The following is a 25,875-nucleotide window of genomic DNA, read 5'->3' as shown; positions in this document are numbered from 1 at the left end:
CTTCATGGGTGTACAGAATGTGGTGAAACTATTAGGAAGTGATAAGTTGGAGGCATTTCTACATTTTTTAATATCATTTAGTTTATTATAAGTAATTACAATTTAATTTTTGGTGATGCTGCGTTACAAAAAAATCCTGAAAAATTTAATAATAGGGTCTTGCAAATGGGAATTGTACCAACACCAGTTAAATACTGGCTCTGTCTCCTCAACAGCCACAGATCCCAGTTTTCATCCTAAGAGACCCCAGAGTCTATTTCCTGACCCCTTGGTCTCCCCCACTCATATAAGAAGCACTTTCGGTGCTTACTGCTACTCAGCAATCCCAGAGACCCTGTTTCCAGTTCCCACTCACATGGAACCTCACTCTAAGTGTCCTGCTTCCTAAGTTCTACTCATTGAGGCCTCCTTCTCACAACCCTGCTCCCCCAGCTATCCCAAACACTTGGGAATTCTTGTTCAGAAAACAAGGTGTTTTTAGCTCCATCTCTTCGTCAGAGGGTGGGTCCCTACCATTTGACAGCCTTGATCCCCTTGAATTGTCCTACTTCCTGCTCCTCCCAAGGACTCACCTACTGGTACTAAGTCTTTCTCCATCTTCATGTACTTCCTGGCCTCTGTCCCTTCCCTCTGAACTTAGGTGTCCTATCACTGCTCACAGATGCAAAATAACAGGCTCCATGGCCAGCCCTTGCCCAACCCAGATGATGCTATAAAGGCCTTCTTTGAAAGAGGAAGAGAGAGGTGACACTCTGTGGAGGGAGCCTAAGGAAGCAAACATCCAGCCTTCTTATCCTGTGGCCCCAGGTCCCCCCTACTGGTGCTTCTCTTCAGGTTGAGGACCCATTCCTCAGTGTCCTCCAGCCCTTAGATGTCCACCTTGAGGCTCTGCTCTCAAGACCCTCATTATTCTTCTTTCCCTTCTAGGCCTTAATCACATCTGGAACTCAGGACCCTCCCTTCCAGCCCTACATAGTTATACTGTCTCAAGATGAAGAGAAAAGCATTTTTCCTTGTATGGTGGCTATTTCGCCTTCTACTTTTAGTAAATGGTGAGTGATTTTATTGCAAAGCAGGTAAATTGGGGTGAGTAGTGTTTGGGGAAAATGTTACCAACTTCTGGGATGCACATCTGTCCTTTTAGCTTTCCTTTGAGAAGGAGTTTTAAGAATTTTTTTTTTTTTTTTTTTTTTGCTTTGCTTTCTCCCATTCAACACAGTATCTAGCCTCCATCCTGTTCCTAGTAACAACTTTTCTGCCCAGAAGTCTAATCAATTCTCTTTATAATAAATTATTGCCAAATATAAATGCATTAGAGCTGGAAGGGATCTTAAAGTTAGTGCCTGACCACCCATAATAGACAGGAACCCATTTATAGCATCTCTGACCTCCAATTACACATTTTATAAGTCACGTTGTTCCATACTTACATAACTTAAATTCCTTCTAGACTTTCTACCATTATGGTTTTAACTTATTCATTTTTTGCTTCTAAACAACAAAACAAATAAATTTCTTCTCCATTGGCCAGATTTTCATCTCAACTTCTCACTTTGTTTCTCTCTTGACCCTCACCTTTACCCTAAACCTAATTGGAAGCAATTAACACAAGGTTTTGCGATCCTAAATTTGCATTCCTTATGTTATTCCAGACAATACCAAAGAAAGAACACATGCAGAGGGTGAGGGGCAGAACCACCAGTATTCCAGAAGATAGGGTCATTGGTGACGTGAAGGGGTATAGATATCTGGGAAGCCAAGCTCTTGGTTGTTACTGGGATAGAAAAATCAGAAGAGGATAGAAAATAGGTACATGAGGTAGAGAAAGGAGTCTAGGTCCCACCTTGACTCTTACTGACCAATTAAGGAGATTGAACCCCTTCCCTGAATCCCAGAAGATCTTATTTCTTCAAGTTATACCTGGTTGGTTTCTGCTAAGACCGTCTGGGATCCCTTAAACTGGTGGCTCCCAAACTTTTGCGTTTATGAGAATTATCTGATAGGAAAAACAAAATTTTATTTACCATCTCCCCACAAACTGATTTTCCTCCTTAGAAGAAAGGCACCTCACCTTTTGGAGAGTAGCTTAATACACACACATGGCCCTTCAACTTTCTCTCTTATGTTCTTTATCTGAATGGTATCATGAGTAGGTGAAGAAGGAATAACACTGTCTCCCTGTGACCCCAGGTCACTGACTACCCACACCAGGAATACGGAATAACATATGGATTAAGGGCTGGCTCAGGGGGTCAGATTGTCTTGGTATAAATCCCTGGATCATTGCCTACTAAAGTCTTTCTGGAATCAATTGCTTTCTTTCTCTAACCCTCAATTTTTCTATCTGTAAAATGTGGGTAATAATAGTTCCTATTTCATGGAGGTATTGTGAAGATTTGAGGCACTAATTCACATGTGGCATTTAGCACAAAGCCTGGAATATAACCACTTAGTAAATGGCAGCTATTTCTACTATTGTTATGTATAGTAATACTAGTAGTTGCAGAAACAAACTAAATTTCCAATGGAACTAACAAGCCATTCTTTCTTAACCAGCTATAACCACCAGTGATGTTACCACAACCATCTTGGCCACAGCAGCATCTTCTGGGGACAGTACTACAAACACCTCCTCTGGGTCATCCACAACCATCTCCTCTGGATCAACCACAACCACCTCCTCTGGGTCATCCACAGCCATCTCCTCTGGACCAACCACAACCACCTCCTCTGGGTCATCCACAACCACCTCCTCTGGGTCATCCACAACCACCTCCTCTGGGTCATCCACAGCCATCTCCTCTGGGCCAACTACCACCACCTCCTCTGGGTCATCCACAACCACCTCCTCTGGGTCATCCACAACCACCTCCTCTGGGTCATCCACAGCCATCTCCTCTGGACCAACCACAACCACCTCCTCTGGGTCATTCACAACCACCTCCTCTGGACCAACCACACCTGGGATGAATTCATCATCATCATCATCATCCAGCTCCAGTGGGGCTAACACAGCAGTGACAACCTCCAATGTCACCAGTGTGAGCACTGCCTCTTCAGGGACCGAAGGAAACCTGAACAGACGCTTGAGTCCGTGGGAAGTTGCCCTAATCACACTGGCCTCTGTTGCAATGGCTGTGATTCTCTCCATTGGGCTCACCATCTCTCTTGTGAGTGTCTGAAGTGTGGGAACCCCTTTTCCTGAGGAGGAAGTGCAGGAAAGAGAGGGAGAAAGTGAGGCAGAGAGCAGGGTCATTGTAGGGCTGACAGGGAATGAGAGACAGAGAGTTGTATATAAACTGCAGATTAGAACTAGCAAGACAGAGGAGAAGAAAAGCTGGGAGATATTGAGAGAACACTGAAAAGGGAAAAAAGGGGCCAAAAGAAGTGGCATGAAGGGGCTAAGCAGGGTGTGGGGGATGCTTGGGATTGGAAAGACAGGAAGAGAAGTCTCATAACTTTGAAACACTTCATCTTCTTGTCTTCCAGAGAAACTCACCATGCCTACGAAATCTCTTCAGAACAGACCTCTACCGCCCTCATGGCCCCAACCTTGATTCACGCCCTCAAGGCTATCATGGGGTCCAAAACATGCCAAATGCGACTGGAGCTGGTTGCAGAGACCAGTGTCCTCCTGTAACCATGGAGCTGACTGGGAGACACAGTGTCCCTGAATGTCCCTAAAGACAGAAGAATCACCTTCCTGAGGGGAGGGAGGCAGCTGATGGGGAAGACCAGGGTCCAGGTGCTCCTCCCAGATGTTTCACCTTCCAACAGCCTCCTTTCTCTTTGGTTTTCCAAGACTGCAAAAGAGAGGTTATGGCTGTGAATAGATTATTAAATAAATTCATGTAATATCTGTGTGAGCCAGACTGTGGGTGTTTATACATCGCTGTGGACAGGTTCCCATATCCTAGAGACCCCCTTTCCCTGTGGACTCCCAGTTCTCAAATCCCTGGAGTGAAGTCCAGAGACCTCACCTAGGTCCTGTCTTCTTCCCTAATCTTTCCCATTCCCCAGAGGCCTCTGGGCTGATGGAAGAGCAGAACCAGGAAAGACAGGAGAAGGCAGGTGCTGGGCTTTAAGAACTTGTGTTGCACAGTGGGATATTGTCTCTGTGTGCGCTTAGAATCTGCAGAGGGGAAAGAGACCCTGTGTGCTGTGAGGCAGAGAAGGGATGGTACGGGGCTGGCCCAGGCATGGCCACATGTCCTCTCAGCACTCTGCACAGGCTCTCATGGGAGGCAGGTGTGTGTGCCACCCTTCTCTCCCCCAGCAGATGTCCTGGGCAGGGAGAACCACTCCCAATTTCTGCAAGGGCAGGCCTGACTGGCCCTGCCAGGCTCCTGGCTCTCAGAAGCTCTTGCCAACCAGGCCTCAGGCAGGGACACAGTGCTTATTCCTCCATGTGCCAGCATTATGCTTTTGCTGACTTCTTGGAAAATTGGCTTGTCATACACATGTCTCTGTCTCTTCTTGCTGCAAATCAATCACTTGCTTGTTTTATCAATATAATCCTGCCAAGTGGCTTCCATTTTGGAGGTTCTCAGGCTAGGTCTTTGCCAGAACTAAAGCTGTTTCTCTAGGTACATTTTACCACAGTGTTAAAATGACAGTTTTTAACAATTGCATGGTGAGAGTATCACTGGGGTGAAATTCCATTGGTATGAAATTTAAGAACAGGCAAAACTAACCTATGGCTATGAAATCAGACTGATCTCCTAAAAGGAAGAAAATTTCTAGGAAGAGGGAGCTTCCTGGATGATAAAAGTGTTTTCTAGTTGACTGGATAGTTACACTGGAAAATAAGTCAGTCAAAATTCGTTTAACTGAATCCTTAAGATCTGTGCATTTCACTATATATTTTACATCAATAAAAATTAAAACTATGTAACAGGTTGTTACTGGTTTTGGTTTTTTACAGTTCCAGGGATTAAACCCAGGGGTGTTCTGCCACTGAGCTACACCCCAGCCCTTTTAAGATTTTATTTTGAGACAGGGTCTCACTGAGTTTCTCAGGCTGGTCTCAAACTTGAGATCCTCCTGCCTCCTCAAATAGCTGGGATTACAGGCATGCTCCTCCATCCCTGGCTATACAATAGGTTTTTAAAAACAATGTCCTTGAAGGCAATAATTAGTCTATCAGTTATCTCCTCTTCATTTCAATAGCCCTCAGTCCTTTACCTAAAGTAATGATTCTCTTTCTCACTCATTTCTTCATTTGTTCATGCACCATATTTATGGAGCATATGAGAAGGTCCCCAGAAGTTGAAGAGACAAGGATGAACCTGCAGGTCATGGTTGGGTGAAGGAGACATTTGTAGACAGATAAACTGTGGGCCAGTGATGAAGTCCTATCGACTAAATTGCCCCGGGAAGAAATGTATAACTTGGCCAAGGGAGGCAGGGCTGGCTCACATAGAAGTTGACATGTGGATGATGAAGACTTAGTAGCATTTACAAGGAGGCAAAGCCAACAGTTTTTGTAAGCCTGGGTCTGGCGTGGTCAGTGAATGGTCAGAAAACTTGTGGGACGACAGCACCAGAGAGAGAGAGAAAAGGCTATGGGTTAACTGCAGGGTTTGTAGCACCACACGGAGGAGGCTGGAGTCCATCCCATCGCACCAGGAACTCAACACAGCCTTGTAAGGTGTAGTGGAACAAGACTTTTTTCCAAACGAGAACACTCCAAATACCAGAGTTGAAAATAGAGGATAGAAGCCAGTCTTGGTGATGCATGCCTGCAATCCCAACTACTTGAGAGGTTAATGCAGGAGGATCCTGAGTTCTCAGCCAGCCTCAGCAATTTAGCAAGACTCGGTTGCAAAATAAAAAGTAAAAATGGGCTGGGGACGTAGCTCAGTGGTAGAGTTCCCTCGTGTTCAATCCCCAGAACCAAAAGTAAAGAAAAGAAAGACTGGAATCCAGCAAGGAGGTTGTTTTAGTGTTTCAGCAAAAAAGTGAATAAGCAAATCCAGAACACCAACACATGGAAATGAGAATTAAGAAGAAAAGTGGATTTTACGAGGTTTCAGCCTAATACTTTTTAAAAATCCTCATCTCTAGAATCTATGATAATTTTACAAATGGTTCTGTTTTAGGGAGATGTCCCTCTAATGGTATTAGACAATTTTTAAAAAAGTAATCAAATGATGACATTTTTTAATTTTCTTATTTCCTTTAGATTATACTTAGAAACTGGGGCTTAGCTCAGTGATAGAATGCCTGCCTAGCGTGTGCAAGGTTCTGGATTCATCCCTAGCACTGAAGGAAAAAAAAGGGAGAAGTAGAGAGTGGAACAGTGGTTACCCTAGGTTGGGAAGGGTATGGGAGAGAACAGGGAGAGGAGGGTTTATGGGTACAGGGTGCAGGAATGACTTCTAATATTCCATAGCACAATAGGATAACTATGGTTGATAACAATTAATTGTAAAATAGCTAGTAGAGAGGATTTTGAATGTTCCTGACACAAAGAAATGTTTGAGGTAATCAATATACCAATCACCTGATCTGCTCATTACACACTGTATACATATATTGAAATATATGTATATATAAATATGTACAATTATTATATGTCAATTAAGAAATATATTTTTGGACTGGGGAGATAGCTCAGTTGGTAGAGTGCTTGCCTTGCGTGCACAAGGCCCTGGGTTCGACCCCCAGCACCGCAAAAAAAAAAAAAAGAAAGAAATATATTTTTTAGAGTGTTGACATTGTGAAAGACAGAAGCTGTCACAGATTACAGGATCCTAAAGGGACCTGATGTAAAAATGCTGTGTGAAATCCTGGATGGGACCCAGAAACAGAAAAAGAACATTTAATGAAAAAATGTCTGAACTATGAATAAATTTTGTAGTGCAGTTAATAGCATTATAACAATGATAATTTCTTAGTTTCTATACTTGTATAAATTTTATAATTTCTTAGTTTTTATAAATATAATCGTACTATGTAATATGTTAACATGAGGAGAAGCTGGGGGAAGAATGTAGGGGAACTCTCTATAATATTTTTGCAACTATTCTTTTTTCTTTCTTTTTTTTTTTTCTGGCACCATGGATTGAACTTAGGGGTGCTCAACCACTGAGTGACATCCCCAGCCCTTATTTTGTATTTTATATAGAGACAGGGTCTCACTGAGTTGCTTAGAGATTGACTTAGAGTTGCTGAGACTGACTTTGAACTCATGATCCTCCTGCTTCAGCCTCCAGAGCCACTGGGATTACAGGTGTGTGCCACCATGCCTGGCTGCAACTCTTCTCTATGTCTAAAATTATCTCGAGTTTCCTGAAATTGCCAGGTTGGGCATGAGGGGAAGGGGTACCTGGGTGTTGACTTGGCCATGGCAATGGCATATGCTCTATCCTTTTTAGGAAAATCCCTGACGCCCTCAGGAAGGCTCCCCTACTTATCCTGAATGACTTGGCCCATACCTTGCAGTGGGCCTGGGAATAGGTTACTTACAGAAAGAGAGTTTTACCCTCTGGAGATGGGCAGGTTTCCTAGGCTCTCTGCACTCCTCCCTCTGGCCTCTTTGCTACGGGGAATCGGGCATCTTCACCCTTATCAGGCCCAGGTGGGGAAGGTTCAACGTGGCAGCGTCGAGGTTAACTGAAGTTGCTGTGCTTCCACCTCTTCCACCCCAGCAGAGTCTGTGAGCCCAGGTCTCATCTAACTGTTGTAGGATGCCTGTAGTAGGTGACTCGGCATATTGGGCTGGGTTGGCGTTTTCCCTTCCTACAGTGCGATGAACTGGAAGGGGCGAGGGGAAGGGAGCCCTGCTGCTGAGTTCTGTCTGGCATCCCCACTGGTGTAAAATGGGCCTCTGAAGGTGGGGCAGCCTCTGCTGGGGTTTGGTTGAAAGATAAAACTGGAGAATAGAGCACGGTTGTGCCATTGAATTATTTGAGCAAAAAAACTACTGTAAATAATTTTGGTTTTGTCTTTTCTCAAATAAAGTTGTTTTGTTCTTGTTCAAATAAAATAATCTCAAAAGAAGGCTCTTACAGTTTTAAAATAAAACAAAAAAACCCTCGTAGATGGGTATGAAAAAGGGTGAAATTTGCCAGATGCAAATTATATCTCTTGATTTAATAATATATTTCCTTTACTATATAGTCTTTTGAAATACTGTGTGTTTATTAGTTACATTAAGTATACAAATCCTTTTTGATATATCCAAATAATATTCTTTAAAAAATTTAATACATTCAAATAGTGTGAGTAGTTAGACAATCAGTTCAATGGGTAACAGGCCATTCATTAACTTGGACTCAGGAAATCTTCTATCATCCAAGAAAGGAAAAAGGGCCTGGCCCCCCTGTAATTCCCAAGCCCCTCTTCTAGTTAGAAGGACACTAGGGAAGAGACCCCCCCACAAATGCATCTAAAGGAAAACAAGGTGCAAACTATAATTTCCTAGGCAGTGTTGAATGAGGCAGGGGTGGGGATCAGAGAAGGAAGGAGAAGAGAAGAGCATTTTCAGTCCAGACTGATGGGACCTTGGGATGGACCTGTTTTGTCTGGCAACTGAGGAAAGCTGACTGGGGTTAGGACACTCAGGCAGTGGGAGCAAGATCAGTGTGTGGCCCGGAGTGAAGCCAAGGGAAAGGCTTTGGGTGGATGATTGAAAGAAGGCAGTTCTAAGGGCGAGAGATTGAGTGTTTAGGCCCCTCATAAACATTCCTTCTTTTCTGTTAAGGATCAAGGTGCTTATAACCTGGGACATCTTGCCAGACACTGGTCTCCCAAGCAGCCTGGCTATGCCTCCTTGCTCACCCAGACCTTACTAAACCCCTCTGACCAAGAGGAACAAAGACCCTCTCTGACCACTGACACATCCAGCCATGTGGAGAACAATTTTCATCTAGGAGTGTCAGAAAGTAATGCCACTCACAGTGATAAGCTTGATCCCATTGCTGCTCAATTCTAGACTCAGGTTCAAAGGTCCTACCTGCCCTGAGGCATCTCTCTCTTCCTAGCCCTGCCTCTCTCCTGTATTGGACCCTTTCTCCCTTGGGTGATGAAGAGTCTTGGAGTAGGTTGCTCCTCCCTGCAGAAAGGAAAACTGAGGAGCGCTGGACTTCTTCAGCAGCCACACCTGTAAATCCCATAGCCACTGTGGGCTGAGGAAGGAAAGACTAAAAATCCAGCTGAGAGAAGGAGGGAGGACAAGGCTTCCTGGCTTCCAACCATGTAGATTTTCTGAGATGAAAAGAAGAAAATGTTCTGTCCCACTGCCATTGCTGCAAGGTGAGTGACTAATTTGGGGAAGAAGGACACAAATGTTCCCCAGGGCCTGGAGAGGTGGGGTTGGGATCCCTGGAGAAGGAACCTCTGGGGTCTTGGGCAGGGTGGATCCTGAGCACAGGTAGCAAAGTGGCAAGTGAAGCTCAGAAGACTCCAGACCCTGCTCTCTGCCCCAAATCCCTGTCGCAGGGAAAAGGAGCCTAGAGTCCTCTCACCCTGTCTTACATCCTTTTTTGATTATTTACATTTTATTTAAGACGGTATACTTCAACTATCAAAATGAAAGCTTTGAGGATCATTAGAAGACTCTTGAGAATCCACAGTAGGTAGGTAGGAATGGATTGGGGCGGAGAGACCCCAAACTCCAAAATTTATGCCAGCAGAGGCTGCACTCATTTCTAAGGTTAAATTCACCCAGACCTGAAGCCTGCTGGTGGGGGCGGGGGTGCAGGGGATTCATCTCTTCTTGCTACTTATACTGACTCAGTGCAGACCTCAGCCCCAACCAGCCCATACCCACAACTGCCTCTGACTTCTCTCCTAACCCTACCCCAAACCACCTGGAATCTCACCCATCACCATCTTGCCACTTTAGCCCCAGATCTGACCCAGGAGCCATCTCATTCTATATCATAAACCAAATTATGACCTTTATTTAATCTCTAATATGAATCACAGTTCCTGCCTCACTTGTTAACCAGAACACCAGGTGTAACTGGACCAGAGGAGACACATACATACAGTCAGAATTTCTTAATTGCTAAAATAATTACTGGGGGATAGTGAGATTAGAGTCAGGCTTACTGTTCTGTGGAAAGCGACCAGACCCAGCAAGGACAGGATCAAAGACTGGGTGAGCAGATGCTCCAAGGATGTGACTTAGCTCTGGGAAATCCATATCATAGTACAAGAGGATTCCTTGTGAAATACGTTTTGTGAGAATTAAATCCAAAGTATAAGATGTTTCTTTCTTTTTTTTTTTTTTTAACAAGCTGCAGTTTGATTCATTATACACAAATGGGGTACATCTTTTCATTTCTATGGTTGTGCACAATGTAGATTCATACCATTTGTGTAATCATACGTGTACATAGGGTAATGATGTCTGTCTCATTCCACCATTTTTCAGACCCCCGCCCACTCCTCCCTCTCATTTCCCTCTACATAATCTAAAGTTCCTCCATTCTACTCTCACCCCCCATCCTCCCATCCCCATTATATATCATCATCAGGGAGAACATTCAGCCTTTGTTTTTTGGGGATTGGCTTATTTCACTTAGCATGACATTCTCCAATTCCATCCATTTATCTGCAAATGCCATAATATTATTCTTCTTTATAGCTGAATAATATTCCATTACGTATATATACCACAGTTCCTTTATCCATTCATCTGTTGAAGGGCATCTAGGTTGATTCCACAATCTAGCTATTGTGAATTGGGCTGCTATAAACATTGATGTGGCTGTGTTACTATAGTATGCTAATTTTAAGTCCTTTGGGTATAAACCAAGGAAGGGGATAGCTGGGTCAAAAGGCGGGTCCATTCCAAGTTTTCTGAGGAATCTCCACACTGCTTTCCAGAGTGGTTCAGATGTTTCTTCACCCAAATAAATGCAATCACATCAACTGAGATGTGTCATTTGAATGGGAAGAAAGTTATGACAAATACTAAGAAGAACAGACAAGACAAGTCATCAATGATACACATTAGATGAATTATTTTTGAGTAGGAACAAGCCAGAGGATTTCCACCAGGGACCCCGAGATCAGTCATAAAGATTCAAAAACAAGAAAATTATACCACAGATGATCGAGGGACAACTGAACTATGTCACTTCAGACATGAAGACCACAGATAATTTTGCCCCTTAATGACTGGCCCCTCACCCTAAGAGCACAGATTCAGGAACATCAGTGAACCCTCCCCGCACACCATTCTGACACCCCTGTGAATTATCCTCATAGCCCTGGCTGTGGCCACAGTCATCAATGCACTCTGTGTTGCACTTGGCTTCATGGTGGATCCAGGAAGGTGAAGGACACCTTGGGAAGGAGGGCATGTGAGGAGAAGGTGGGCACAGAGAGTGGAAGTAAAAGGTGAAAGAAATGGTCAGGCATGAGGAAGCCTGCACAGAGAGAGCTTCACAGAGTCACAGGGAGAGAGAGATGGAGAGAAAGGAAAGGTGCCACTAGCAGAAAAGATGAGGAAAGAAGAGAGGAAACCATGAGAGATCAGCAGAAGGAGAGGTGAATGAATGGGAAGAGAGTACAGACGGTGATAAAGCAAACAGAAAGAGAAACATAAATACAGCGAGAGCTAGAGCAAGGCATACACCACTATGGAAAGGTAGGTGTAAAAAACTGAAGTTATCAGAAGACAGAGGCTGGGCACGGTGGCGCACGCCTGCAATACCAGGGACTCACAAGCCTGAGGTGGGAGGATCGCAAGTTTGAGGCCACTCTCAGCAACTTGGTGAGACCCTGTCTCAAAATATGTGGGGTGTAGGGCAAACTCGGGTTGTCACTCAGGTGTAAAGCACCCCTGGGTTTATTCCCTAGTATGAAAAGAAAGAAGAAAGGTGGGATAAAGAGGAGACAGAGAATTGGGGGTAAGAGAAATGGAGGAAATAAAAACATTTTTGATGGTCCACTCATATCAGAAATTCGATTTTTTGTGTTAATTACTGCCCACTCTGAAGTCCTGCAGAAGACTTTTTTTTTTTCCAAACCAGAACTGGATAAGTTTTGTGCTCATGACTGCTCTGTACAGGAGAGGTAGTTTGTAGCAGTTCTCAGAAAGGGAACTCTAGGTGTTTTCTGTCTTTGAGGTCCCCCTTATATCCATGACGGGAAATCAAAAGGTCCTATGCCAGCCTTGTGGCTTCCTCTTGCTGACTTTCAGTCTAAAACCTAAGCCTCCCTCTTCTGTTCTGCTGCTCAACAGGGAAGGGCTGCTCCTCATCAGCCATCTTGACTTAAGGAGCAAGTTCATGCTGGAATTTTAACAAGTGGTGACTTGTGAGGTAAGTTAACTCATGCAGGTCATTAAAGCCTGGTTAATTCTTGTGGCTCATTTATGCCACTGTATGCTGACCTCTGCCCCAAGGGCCACAGCTCTGGATCCGTTTGTGAGTAAAGTGGACAGTAATGCATTATACAGTTGGGTGTTCATATTTAATTCCACCAAAATGACACCTTGAAACTAGAGCATTCTGAAGGATGGTTGACAAGAGGAAAATGGGAGTGAAAGCTGCCACATGTACTTGACTCACACGTGAGTCACACTCAGTACTTGTCCATAGGGGCTAGAGGTGTGGCTCAGCGATGGAGCACTTGCTTAGGATGTGCAAGGTCCTGGCTTCCATTCCTAGAACCCAAAGAAAGCCAAACAAACAAACAACAAAAAACCCTTTCAGTAGAAGGGGACCCTTCAGTGGATTTCTGATCATGTGGAACATGAAGAGAAATCACACAGCCTGGAAGGATGAAGAATGAAGGTCAAAGGATGTCTTCCAACCCGCAAACCAGACTTCGCACCACTGGCACAGAGCATCTGCCACTTCTTTATCTCTTGCAGAGACTAAAAAACAAGAGATAGTTCAAAAAGCCCAGGGAATAGGAAGTAAGAGGAACATCTGTGTACCCAAACTTTCTAAATTTTCAATTTTTAGACTTCATCCAAAGGGGTTTTTAAAAGATAAGAATTATCACTTGTTCCATCCCTTCCCCTAATCCCATTAATCAAAATAATTTTTTCCCTAAATGACTTCAGTATTTTTGGAAATCATACATCTCCAGAGGTATGTGTCAGGGTCTGAAGGAAACACTGACGCAGGCAGGAAGCATAGAGCCGGGGGGATGGGCTGAACAAATCTCCCTAAATCACAAACCTCTAGGCTAAGAGAGGAACAATCTTAAAACTAAACCACTTTTTTTCTCCCTAGAATAAGTGTTTGCTACATCGGTTAAAACCATCTACCAAGGTTATGTGTTGTCCCATGCCACAGACTGAGATGCACTTTTAAGAGGACCCACACCTGGTGGGGCAGGGTGGCACACGCCTGTAATTCCAGTGGTTCTGGAGGCTGAGGCAGGAGGATTGCAAGTTCAAAGCCAGCCTCAGCAACTTAGTGAAGTCCTCAGCAACTTAGAGAGACCCTGTTTCAAAATAAAAAATAAAAAGGGCTGTGGATATGGCTCGGTTCAATCCCCATTACCCAAACAAACAAATAGAGAAAGGAGCAAACAAAAAAACCGACCTCTGTTAGCTTCTGTAGGACCAAGAAGCATGGTGTATATCCTCAGGTTCCAGTGTGGTGGTCTTAGCACTGGGGCCACCAGGAAAGCTGACCTTGGAAATAAGCATGTCAGGGACACTTAGAAGGACACCTGAGTTTTCTGAGTATCTCCCAGTTCTGTCTAGCCATGGTTACTTCCTTGGGAAATTTTTCTTTATCCATCTACCAAGTTTGGTCATAAAACTACCTGGGGTAAAAACATACAACTCAGATATAAGGAACATTCACTGTCTGATAAAGCACATTAAGTAATTCTATCTGGGTCACATCTCTATACTAATTCATTTAACAGAATAGTTAAGTGCCTAGCACAAGCCAGACAGTCTATTCCCTTTCAGTCTGTCCCTCTCAGTCTATCCATAAGCTGAAGATGCACCTCTTCAGTCTCTAAGCCCAAGACACCAAACACCCAGACCTAAGACTCACATCTATAGGATGTAGATAGCAGGTCACTCAACGAGTGTGTATTGAGCACACACTATGATAGGCTGCCATAACAAGTAGCTGAGTCTCATCTCAGTCACAGTGTGAAATGAGGAACACAAAATTCAGGACTGACCTCTGATTGCAAGAACACCTCTGCCTCTGGTGAGGCACCAAGAAGGGACTTCCTTCATTGGGGAGTCCTTTAAATGCTGCTTATGATGGTTAGAGCTTAGACAAGGTCAGGACACTGAAAATAACAGCTCCATGAGAACCATAGGACAAGAAGCAAATTATTTGATGTAGCCAGGTGTGGTGGTGTGCACCTATAGTCCCAGGTACTCAGAAAGCTGAGGCAGGAGGATCTCTCGAACCCACAAGTTGATAAGAGTTGATCGTTGTTTGCTTACTCTGCCACTATTATCAGTAGTCTCTTATTGTTAAAGAATGGGACTGTGGAATTATAGTACAGAGCTTTTTATCCCCAAGGACAAGATGGCACCTTCTACTCTGCTGTTGGCAGTCTGGATCAGGATTACATGTAGTGCATGGACCTCCATTTTACAGATAGCACAGTGTTTCAAGGGGAATCTAGGAAAAACTGCAAAGTCTACACCTTTAGTAAGATTGGGACCTTGTTTCCCTGGAGCAAAAAAGAAAAAGTAAATATTCTCAATGACACTGCTGTACTCCTTCAACTTTCCAAAGGCAGTTTGCCTTGAATTCTCATCAAAAACCACTGTCCTGTCAGCATAGCAGCCTTACCTTACCTTCTGAGGATGGTGCGGTTGGGATATCCAACCTACAATTTTATGATGTGAAAACTGGGATACATTTGAAATATTTTATTTGGGGGAAAATATTAACATTCACTTCTTCAAAAGCAACAATTCTAACACAAATGCAAATAAATTATATTTCAAAAAAAAAAATAATTTTATTTCATCACTTGAACCCCAACCGTATAAGGTACCTATGTTCCAGGAAGTAAAGATGCACCTTCGTTTGTTAGATTACACCAACACTCCAACTTTTCTGGACTCCACACGTCTTTAAATGTTCTTTGAAAGTTTAAAAATTTTTTAAAAGTTTCCTTAAAGCTGTTCATTTTACAATGCTATGGAATGAAAAAGCTACTTTTGTGCTGGTAGTAGCTAGTACAGATGTTCACAAGAGAAGGAGCTTCCTACTGTGGAGAACAAATCCAATGCTACATGGCAACAAAGGAAGAAAGTGCAGTAGTACAATTACTAAAAAATGACCCCATACAGGATGTAGGTTGGAATTCTTTTTTGGGGGTAGGGAAGAGGGGGTACCAGGGGTTGAACTCAGGGGCACTCAACCACTGAGCCACATCCCCAGCCTTATTTTGTATTTTATTTAGAGACAGGGTCTCACTGAGTTGCTTAGTGCCTCGCTGTTGCTGAGGCTGGTTTCGAACTCCCGATCCTCCTTGTCTCAGCCCCTGAGCCGCTGGGATTACAGGAGTGTGCCACTGCACCCAGTGGAATTCTAGTTCTACTGAGATTTTTGCTGGTTATGGTTTCATGCCTACCAAAGCAACACTTTTCAACCTGAAATGTGACCCTGGGTTTGAGTTTGGAACTGGTCCTTACAATGAAGCCTACTACAGCCTTCATGGACATGTATTAGGTCTAGCTGGATTTGGAAACCTGAGGGAACAAATGAAAACATGGAATATTAAAAACTATTCTGAACTAGTGATTTCTGATTGTATATGTTTTGTTTGCTGCCCAGATGGGGAGCATATTTTAACAGCTGCATATGCTCCCAGGTGCATGTTAATGATTGGTACTGGCTCTATCTTGCTCAAGTGTAATGTGCCATCAAATGCAGAATTACGGCAGGTTTCTTGGCAGCTATTTTGGATGGAATATTCCCAACAAAAACAATAATTTACCAAGCAATTCCAAGTGAAATACCCAGTGAGGAACTTTAGGAACCCAAAGTTGCAACAGCTTATAGACCCCCATCTTTAAGAAATAAATCAATCACTGATTCCAAATTGCATGAAGAAGAATCAACCCAGAATATGAAACCACAAGCAGGAAATAAAAACCATTACTAAAAACAGTCCTTAAAAAATCAAAGGAAGCATGAATCTAAGAAAGCTGCCAAGCGGAAAGCAAGAAGTGACAAGAGGCCAGATTTGACAGCTACTATTGCCCACAGACCACACTGGTGACCCTGAAATAGACAAAAAAAAAGAACCTAAAGAATAAACTGAAAGCAATTAAAGAACTGAAGGAAAAAGCAGTAACTAGAAACTAGTAAAAAGTCAGTTGTGAGGTTGGGGTTGTGACTCAGGGGTAGAGCACTCACCTAGCATGAGTGAGGCACTGGGTTTGATTCTCAGCACCACACAAAAATAAAATAAAGGCATTAAGTCCATCAACAACTAAAAAGTATATATATTTTTTAAAAAGTCAGTTGGAGAAATTTCAAAAAGAAGGGAAGGCACAGGGGAATGGGATTGACAAATTGTTAAGTGCATGTATGAATATGGCATAATGAATCTCTCTATAGTGTATAATGCACCAACAAAAAAAGAAAAACAATTATACCAATAAAATATATAAATAAATAAAAATTAAAAAGAGACAGGAGCTGGATGATTTGGAATTGGGGATTTAAAGATTCACAGAAAGCAAGTTGATTAATACAAGCAGAAATTAATACAAACACATCGCTAAACCCTTTGGTGTTCATAGAATATCTGATTTTAACCATTTTCTCCAGTCTGTATATGTGTGAAGTCATGTCATAATGTCTGTTAAACTGACTTTTACATCCTGCATCCTGTATCATATCAGTATGTCATAAAGAAATGAGATACATGAATTTTTCACCTAAATTTGACAGACTGAGAAGCAATGTTTTGTAGTGGGGACACTAATATATAAATGAATGAAGTCATTTTAAATTAAAAAAAAGAATTATGCATAATTATGCAATTATTTATGAATAATTCTTTTTGAATTTCAGAAACAGGATAATAAATCAAAGTATTAGAATCCAGGCTGTGTTTCCAAAATTTATATAGCACTTATTATCATTATTATTATATATAATGATAATATTATTATATATCACTTATTATCATTCAGGCATCACGGCTATAAGTTGGGTAAGATTCAAACTGTTTGCCAGATAGGGTTCAAGACAGACAGGTACACCGATTATTTTTATATAATATGACAAGTGATATGATTGACTTACAAGTGCATTGTAGCACCAAGAAACTAAAAATCTCAATTTCATCACCAGCCAGCTGGGCACCCTGGGAGCAAGTCCCTTAACTTCTCAGAGCCTCTTTTCCAATTTTTAAAATGAAAGAACTAGATTGATTAAATAAGTATTAAATGGTATTTCTCAAAATTGTGTGATAGGTACTTTTAAATGGAAAAATATGTTTGGGAAATCCAAAGTTGACTTAAAATTATTTTCTTACATTACTAAAATATATTAAAATCAAGAAATGAAGCATAAATTCCTTATGCTTACAGTGCTACTGTTCTGATAAACTTAGAAATAACAGCAGCAATTTGATGTGATGAATGACAGTCCTTGCTCCCAACATTAATGTGTATCAATTGCTACAGTCACTGGAGTCTCCTCTGCTGCACAATGTCTTCCTTCTTTCTTGGATTTTCTCTTTATGAACTCTCTCAAGAGTTTCAACTGTAAAATTATCTGGTCTTCACCTAATGCAGTGCATCATATAACTTTTCTTGTTTTTACTTTTTAATTTTTTAAACTGATACATAAAAATTATCCTTAATTATGGAATGCAATGTGATGTTTTGACACATGTATACATTATATTAAAATCAGGATAAGCACATCTATCTCTTGGTCTATTGTTTCTTTGTGGTGAAAATACCCAACATCCCTCTAGTGTAAAAAATATATAAATGTATATTACATTAACATTTCTGTTATCTGAAGTCACCCCCACAGTTTAATAGCACACCAGAACTTCTTTCTCCTACCCATAACTTAGTACCTGTTCATCAACATTTTCCCATTCCTTCCTCCTGCCATCCCCATTTAAATTTTAAGCCAGTCCCTTTTCTACTCTTGTTAGCCTGTGACAATTGTAAAGACTAATCATCTCTCTTGGCTTTATGTGGACTTGAGGTTAGTCATAGGGAAGAACCAGGAAATACTTACATTATGAGAATTTTAGATTATCATCTAAAGGAAAACATACGGCAGAAAGAGCCAGTTGCTATTAAACATCCCTTTCCTTTTCTTTCATGCTTGGAAAAGCTGAGTTTTATGTGGGACTGTCATGTGCCCACCTGAAAATACCCAATTTCCCAGGTTCCCTTGTACCTGGTGTGGTGAGGAGGTGCTATTCTGGTCAATGTGATGTACATTGATATCTCTGGTGATGGTGTCCCTTGGATAGGAAAGCACCCAGGCAGGTACTCACTAGGAGAGAGTAGAGGAAAGAAAAGAGATCAGCTGGATCCCCAATGGTGTTACTCAGCCCTCAGCTGCTCCTTCCAGACTGTTTTTTAATTTTTTTTTTTTTTTCCTGACAGTGTTTTTCTATGATGCCTAAGCTGGCCTCCAGCTCCTGGGCTCAAGTGATCCTCCTGACTCAGTCTCCTGATAGCTGATCTGGGATTACAGGCACCACTTGTACATGAGATCAATATTGAGCCACAATCATGTTCAACCCTGAGCACTGCAAATTAATTAAGTAATTACTGAAAATAAAAATACCACAGAAAACATTTGGGCTTCAGAGAATACATCCATTGTCCCTTTTAGGAAAAGACTATAGTAGGTCCTCTCTAGTGCTAAGAGTTTAAGAATGTGTGAGTAATACGTGGTGGGAATAGAAGAATACAGCAGGCAGCAAAGGGAGAGTTTTGTGACTCAAGATACAAGGAAGAATATTTGTTTATCACAGGGAAGAAAAGTGACAGAAAAGAGTTCCTTTATTAATATATAGTCATAAAATGTCAGTTGTGTCTCTATAAAATCCTCCCCCTGCAGTTTGGACTGGGGCTCAAGACTGCTTTAGCAAGCAGAAAGAATTCTAGAGCCTGCTTTGGCCCTCAAGGAGGCAGAACTTCTGCTGTCTCAGCACATACTTGGTTTGTGCAATAGACTAAGAAATTGCCAGAGCTACGAGTTCTTACTGAGGAAGTCTGCAGAGCTGAGTTTCTGAAAGTCAAGGGCAGCTCTGAGCACTTGTAAAACCATGAGATCTTTGTAATCGACATAGCATGTAAGGCTCTTAGCCTAGAAACTTTAGCTTGCAAGACATATCAAAAATTGTTATTCTCTTTCGAGAGAGTTAAATCTGTTCCTATCAGGTTTGAAGGAAATTCAATCTGAGTTCTTCTTGCTGCTCTCCAAAGAGTCATACAAGAGACGGAGGCACATGGGATGCCCTTAACATCAATAGCAACTGGCCTGTCCTTAATTACCACCCCCCCAGACCCCATGTCCCTTTGCATCCCTCTACCACAGGCATGGTGTGTTCAGTGAGTCAGTGTGCCTTAACTTACCATGTCACCTTCTTCTCCAAAACATGGCCAAATCTCTGCAGAGTGCTGCTGGGTAGGAGGGTATAATGCCTGCATTTTAGGCCTCAGAGAGATGCTGGAACTTTCTGGACAGTATTGAAGGTAGAAAAGACAAGAGGATGCTGAAGAGACATCCAAAAGGAGAAGAAAGAAAGAGAGAGAGAGAGAGAGAGAGAGAGAGAGAGAGAGAGAGAGCAGGAGAGAGAAAGAGAGGGAAGGAAGGAAGGAAGGAAGGAAGGAAGGAAGGAAGGAAGGAAGGAAGGAAGGAAGGAAGGAAGGAAGGAAGGAAGGAAGGAAGGAAGGAAGGAAGGAAGGAAGGAAAAGGAAGAAAGAAAGTTAAAAAAATAAGGGACATACTTCGCTAACCCCTTCTGGGATCTTGTATTACAAGATTTGATAATTGGCTCCCAAACCATAGTACACTCATACTCATATGACACTGGTGATTTATTACACATATCTGTGCATGCCATCTCTATAGTGATTGTGTCCAGCTCATTCCATCATATGAGTTCAGTAGCACTTGGCTAATCCGCCTTTTCTCGTTACAAAGTCCAGTGTTTAAAGGACTACTTTAAACTATTATACTATTATAAGGTATAATTAAAGAGCAGTACCAAATCCAGGTGGACCCAATTGGCAAATGCTATCACCACACTACCTAGATTGAGGAGACAAAGCAAGTACGCCCCGAATAGAATTGTGCCTGAACTGGACTTGTGTCTGGGTGTGTCACCCCACATGAAAATGTCTGAGAATGCACATTCCGGTCCAGTCCCCTATATTTAACAATGAGAATGTTTGGTGATGTTTTCCAGTAATAGTAATTCTACACCTTCCCTTACTTTTTAAAATTGAGTCGGTACCTTTCCTGTAATTTATCTATAAACAGATCCCTCCCTCCAGTCTTGAGCACCATATTTATTTCCTTTATAGACATGATCACAAACTTCAAAAAGGTTTATTTATGTGTTAATTTATCTGCTCACTGTGTCCTTCAACTAGTGTGTCATTTCCTTGAGAACAGAGATTTTTAGAGCAATATATGAAGCCACGTGGGTATTCAGTAATCATGTGCTTTAACCGTCCCAACAGGCACATTTTCTCCACAATAGTCTGATTTAAAATGGAGCTGTGACTTACCATCCAGGCATGTCATGGTTTAGTTGGCAGCACTTTTTCTTCCTTGGTGGGACATAAGAAGTGGTTTGCTTTGTACCCAATGTCATCTTAGATTCGATGAAATACACATTTTGAAATGAATAAACTCATGTTTTCTTTTGATGCTATTTGTTCTCTTTTGATCTTGCTTGGAATCACAATGAAATTAAGATTCCTTCAGAGCTGAGGGTGTAGCTCAGTGGTAGGGAACTTGGGTTTGATTTCCAGTATCGCACACACACACAAGCTTAAAAAGGTGTTTAATCTGTGCTAGGAATTCTTTTGGGAATGGAGATGGCAGACTAACAGAAATAAATCACATAGTCTTTTCCCTTGAGGACAAGAAAACTCACAGTTACAGTGCATTGTGCTAAGTGCTATAAAAGAGGAGTGTGTTGTGATGGAGTCCAGAGGGGACATTGCTCAACCTATGCAGATGCACAAAAGCTCCCCAAGGAATGAGGCTATTTATATATATTTATGGGGTATCTATTTATATATATTTATGGGGTATTTTGTGCTACTTTTACATACCTGGTCTCTTTTGATCTTCACATTAGCTCTGAGATAGGAAAATAATTCTGTCTTAGAAATGCAAAAACTGGGCTGGGGCTGTAGCTCAGTGACAGAGCACTTGCCTAGCATGTATGAGGCACTGGGTTCAATCCTTAGTGCCACATAAAAATAAATAAAATAAAGGCATGCTGTCCATCTACAACTAAAAATAAAACTTAAAAAAAAAGAAATACAAAGACTGAGGCTCAGAGAAGTTACATTGTCCCTAAATCGCATGGCAGAGTGGGCTGGGATGAGAGAGAATTTAAGTCATGTCTTTAGGTTCCAGGTTCAGCCACTTTTTGCCTCACTTAAGTTGAATACTAAGTGATGAACAACTGCTCAGCACACTCCTCACAAAATTGTTCACAGGTGTGAAAACCTTTATCCATAAATGTCTTCTTCACACTTGTAAAGACAGACTCTGTTATCTTTCCTTTCACCTGTTTTGGATTTTGAGCCAAGCAAGAAAAAGCAGACACAGTTCTTGTTCTTGGGGTGCTCCCAGTCTAGAAACGAGTTGCAAACACAGAAAAATCATCCTTGCATCTATGATGGACAGTGGGAAATAACTGGGCAATTTGGACACACACTTATGACATCTATTTACCTTTGCTAGTGAGTTCTGCTTTGAAATTATTCCCAACATCTCTGGGCCCTACTTTCGAAGAATTTGAAAACTAGAAACAGCAGAAATGTTCTGTTTTTAGCTTGGGACCCCAATCAGAGTTTTTGAGGTATCAACCCTGGGTCAAGTCTACTTTGAGGCAAGTAATTTTTTCCACCCAGGGGAGTTATTCAGGATCTCTAGTCTATACCAGAGGAGAGGCGGCACGTGATGCTTCATGAAAACACGTGTCAGGTCTTTCCTGAGGACTCATACGTGGCTCTGAAGACACAGGGGAAAGTCATATAAACAGTTGCTAACAGATATGTTATGCAGGTGCAAAGTGGTGAAATGTCTCAATATTCCACACCTTCTTTGGAGATCATTAAGAAATTCATGGAGCTTTCAGCAGTGATATTTATCACCAGCAATGTAACCAAATGGGTCAACAAGCCACTGAGCTACAAATGCACCGTGGAGCAAGGACGTTCTCTCTCACACTGAGACTACAACAGATCCATTCTTTTTGGTTGTGATTACTATTCATCTCTTGTATTTAGCTGCTTGCAGCTGATCCCCAACTCGTGAATGGAGTTGAAGTATAATGCAGGGTTGCATACTGGATCACAGAACCTGCAAACATTTCTAAAAGCAGAACTCACTAGTAAAGTCAAATACCATGAATGCCACGACTGATGAAAACCGACCATTAGAAAAGTCTGAATACAGTAAAATTGTTAAATTGGCATGAATGAAGATTTGATCAGAATATATGTTCAGCATACAAAAATAGATAATGGAGAAAAAAATGCAATGATAGTCAAAGTAACTATGGAAACTGTATCCATGGCAACAAATGGCCTGATCAGAAGGGAGGCTCAGGGACTGTGATGAAATGTGCTCATGGTCCCCCTAGTGGCAATGACTGGGTGCGGTCCAGGAATTAATGACTTGGAAATTGATTGCCTGCTTGGGAGTGTGCCTCAGGGAAAGTTGACCTGCACAGCAGCAGTTCATTGTCACACCCAAGCTCCCTCCATGCTTTGCGCTTGCTGGCACAGAGGCCCACCATATTTTCACAAACTTCTGCCATTTCTCATTGACTCTAAAGACTCCATTCTCTGGAAAACATACCATCATTTTATGCACCCCCTAAGAAACAAAAATGCAGTCAATTAAACTAGGACATTCGATAGATTTTAAGATGCATCCCTTTTTGAGAGATGTTAAATGTGAAAATAATTATGTCTTAAAATCTACAAAATATGACAAGCTATTTTTAGTGAGTTGTATATTCCTGGAACTTTGTTTCCTTACTTATAAATGGCTACACCACCCATCCATTCATTTTGTACACATTTATTAAGTGCTAATTCCTAGACAAGCGCTGACTTTAGCACCGAGGGTACACTGAGGAGTTGGTCTAAATTTATGGGGCTTTTATTCTAGTGAAGTCAGTAACTGCAGGATTTCTGATGATCTTTGCCACACTAAAATCTTGAGTCAGTGATTCTATGACCCTAAGTGAGTTTGTAGAGGGAAAACAGACACCAGATAAGATATCAGAAAACCTGGGTTCTTATCTAGTTCTGCTCTCTATAGAGTGGTTTAATCTCTTTCAGCCTTAGTTTGTTTAGTTTATCTGTTTATTAAGTGGATATTGTCGATTTATTGCCTATCTTGACTGGTTTAATCAAGAAATGGCATATTTTTCTCATAGCACAGTCCTTCTAAGAATATGTAATGATGGTCAAGAGAGCAAAGTAGCTGGGGACACAGAGTCCATGGCCCACAAATCAACAAAGTTTCAGAATTTTTCTTGTCACCTTCAAATGTTAAGTAGCTCTCTCTCTCTCTCTCTCTCTCTCTCTTTCTCTCTCTCTCTCTCTGTACTGGAGATTGAATCCAGGGACATTACACACTGAGCTATTGTGGAAAGTCATTCTTATCTAGCAGAATCAGACGGTTCCCTGTCAAGTTCCCCTAAGAGAAAGGCTCCCCTAACTCCACCCTATCCTGTCCATCACAGAAGATGCTCCTCCCGGTCTTGGCCCGCTTTACCTGTGTGTCTATAAATAAAAGAGAGTTGGGCTACTCTGTAAGCACAAAAGGATGAGAGGCAGACCTCAACGGATTCAGAGAAACCTTTATTCCTTTGTAGACTCCGATGCCATTGGGGCCCATTTTCTGGATGGGAAATATGGCCCTTAGTTACAGAGAGGATTTTGGTTTTATAGGGTACAGTGATGTAATCATTGGAAGCCATGTATGTGCAGTTTTGACCATCAGGCGCTAGTTGTACAGGTTAAAACTTTAACTGAGGAGAGTGGTTATAAAAAGGTTGAAACTCACTATTCTTATTCTGGGATCCATTGTTTCCCAGAGTTTCAGTATTTGCTGTGCTTCCATTTAGGGCTAATTTGTGATGAGGAAAGGTCTAAGTTTAGGGCCCATTATTAGGAAAGGGTGCACTGGGAGAGGCTTAATGTTTGGCCAATTTCTCCTTCCTCCTCCCGAGCCACACTGTCCCTCTTTTTTCTTGGGGAGCTGTCTTTTAGGAATATTTTCCTTTTTTTTTTTTTTTTTCCATAACCCTTCATACTCCATGATGTTAGAGGCCAAAGCTGGTATGGCCAAACCTGTCACACCCCGTCTCATTTAAAAAGCGTATTGGCTCTTGTGTGTTTATTGAGTAGATAAGCTTTTGGGTAGTTGATTTATAAACAGCCAACATCATCCTCCAGCAGTTAACCCTTTTCTCATTCATGCGCGACGTGACTGAGAAACCCCCACAAGTTAGATCCCCAGCTCTTTTTATTTTTTTATTTTTACACAGGCTCTCTCTAAATTGCTAAGGGTCTCACTAATGCCGAGACCCGCCTGGAACTGGTAATCTTCCTGCCACAGCTCCCCAGTTGCTGGGATTATAGGCGTGCACCAAGGCAGTATCATTTTATGTGTGTAAACATCTAATCCAGAATATTAATTTTTTCTATTTTCCAGTATGGGGCTTCTCCTTCCCTAATGGACCACTGTGCTGGGGGGAAGGGGGCAGGGTCTGACATTTGCCTGCAAACCTAATTGTAGAAGACAGGCTGGGTATCTGCCCTAGGGGTGGGAGTAGAGGAGAGGAAGCTGAGCTTTTGTCTCTGAGCTTTTCAGGACAAAGGCTGTGTATGTTTCCGGTAAACTAACTGTGAACTGGGCTAGAAGGTAAGTTTTGTGAGGCTCAGTTAATCCTGTCTGCTATGGCCACCTACAGGTGTGAACAGGCCTAAGCAGCAAGAAGCTGAAGTGATCCCTGCATTCCTAAGGGAGGAGGGAAGAAGAAAGGAGGGCCTTTGCAGCAGGGGACTGCAGTTGTGTGGTCTTTGGCAATGGCCTTAGGGAGTAAGGGTCTCAGAAGAATCCATGGGAGCACACAAGCAAGAAGAACCAGCTTTAAGACCTGCCAGTTCCAGGAAGGCAAAGCCCTTTGCATCCCCTGGCACTTGAAAACAAAAACAAATAAAAGGACAAATTAAATTAAAAACTTCCTTGCTGGGCACAGTGGTGCACTCCTGTAATCTCAGGTACTCAGGAGTCTGAGGCGGCAGGATCACAAGTTCACGACCTAGAAAAAGGAAAAAAAAAAAAAGAAAAAAGAAAAAAGCAGAGGTAGGCACTGTTGCCCCAAAACCCAAATTGGGCTGGGATGTGGCTCTGTGGTAAAGTATGTGCCTAGCCCTCACAAGGCCTTTGGTTCAACCCATAGCACTGCAAAAGAAAGAAAAAAGAAAAAGAAAAGCAGACAAATTCATGGCAAGCCTGGGCAATTTGGCGAGATCCTATCTCAAGATAAAATAAAAAGGGCTGGGGGTGCAGCTCAGTGGTACAGTGCATGCCTAACACACACCAGACCCTAAGTTCTATCCCCATTAATACAAAAACAAAAACCCTCTTGCAACTATGCCAGTCAAGAAAGAATTCTCTTGCTACTACTCACCCCTAGCCCTGGCACTCTCCA

General features: G+C 42.1%; 1 pseudogene across 1 annotated transcript; it reads left to right on the top strand.

Annotated features, from left to right (window-relative positions):
• Positions 1-14,474: 14,474 nt before the first annotated feature.
• On the top strand, positions 14,475-16,271 carry LOC306665770 (eukaryotic translation initiation factor 2A-like; annotated as a pseudogene). Its single transcript has 2 exons — positions 14,475-15,253; positions 15,485-16,271. The product of its transcript is annotated as a eukaryotic translation initiation factor 2A-like (transcript).
• Positions 16,272-25,875: the final 9,604 nt, after the last annotated feature.

Source organism: Sciurus vulgaris, assembly GCF_902686455.1.
Source record: "Sciurus vulgaris genome assembly, chromosome: 7".
Lineage (NCBI taxonomy): Eukaryota > Metazoa > Chordata > Mammalia > Rodentia > Sciuridae > Sciurus > Sciurus vulgaris.
This window is presented reverse-complemented; position numbering and strand designations above follow the sequence as displayed.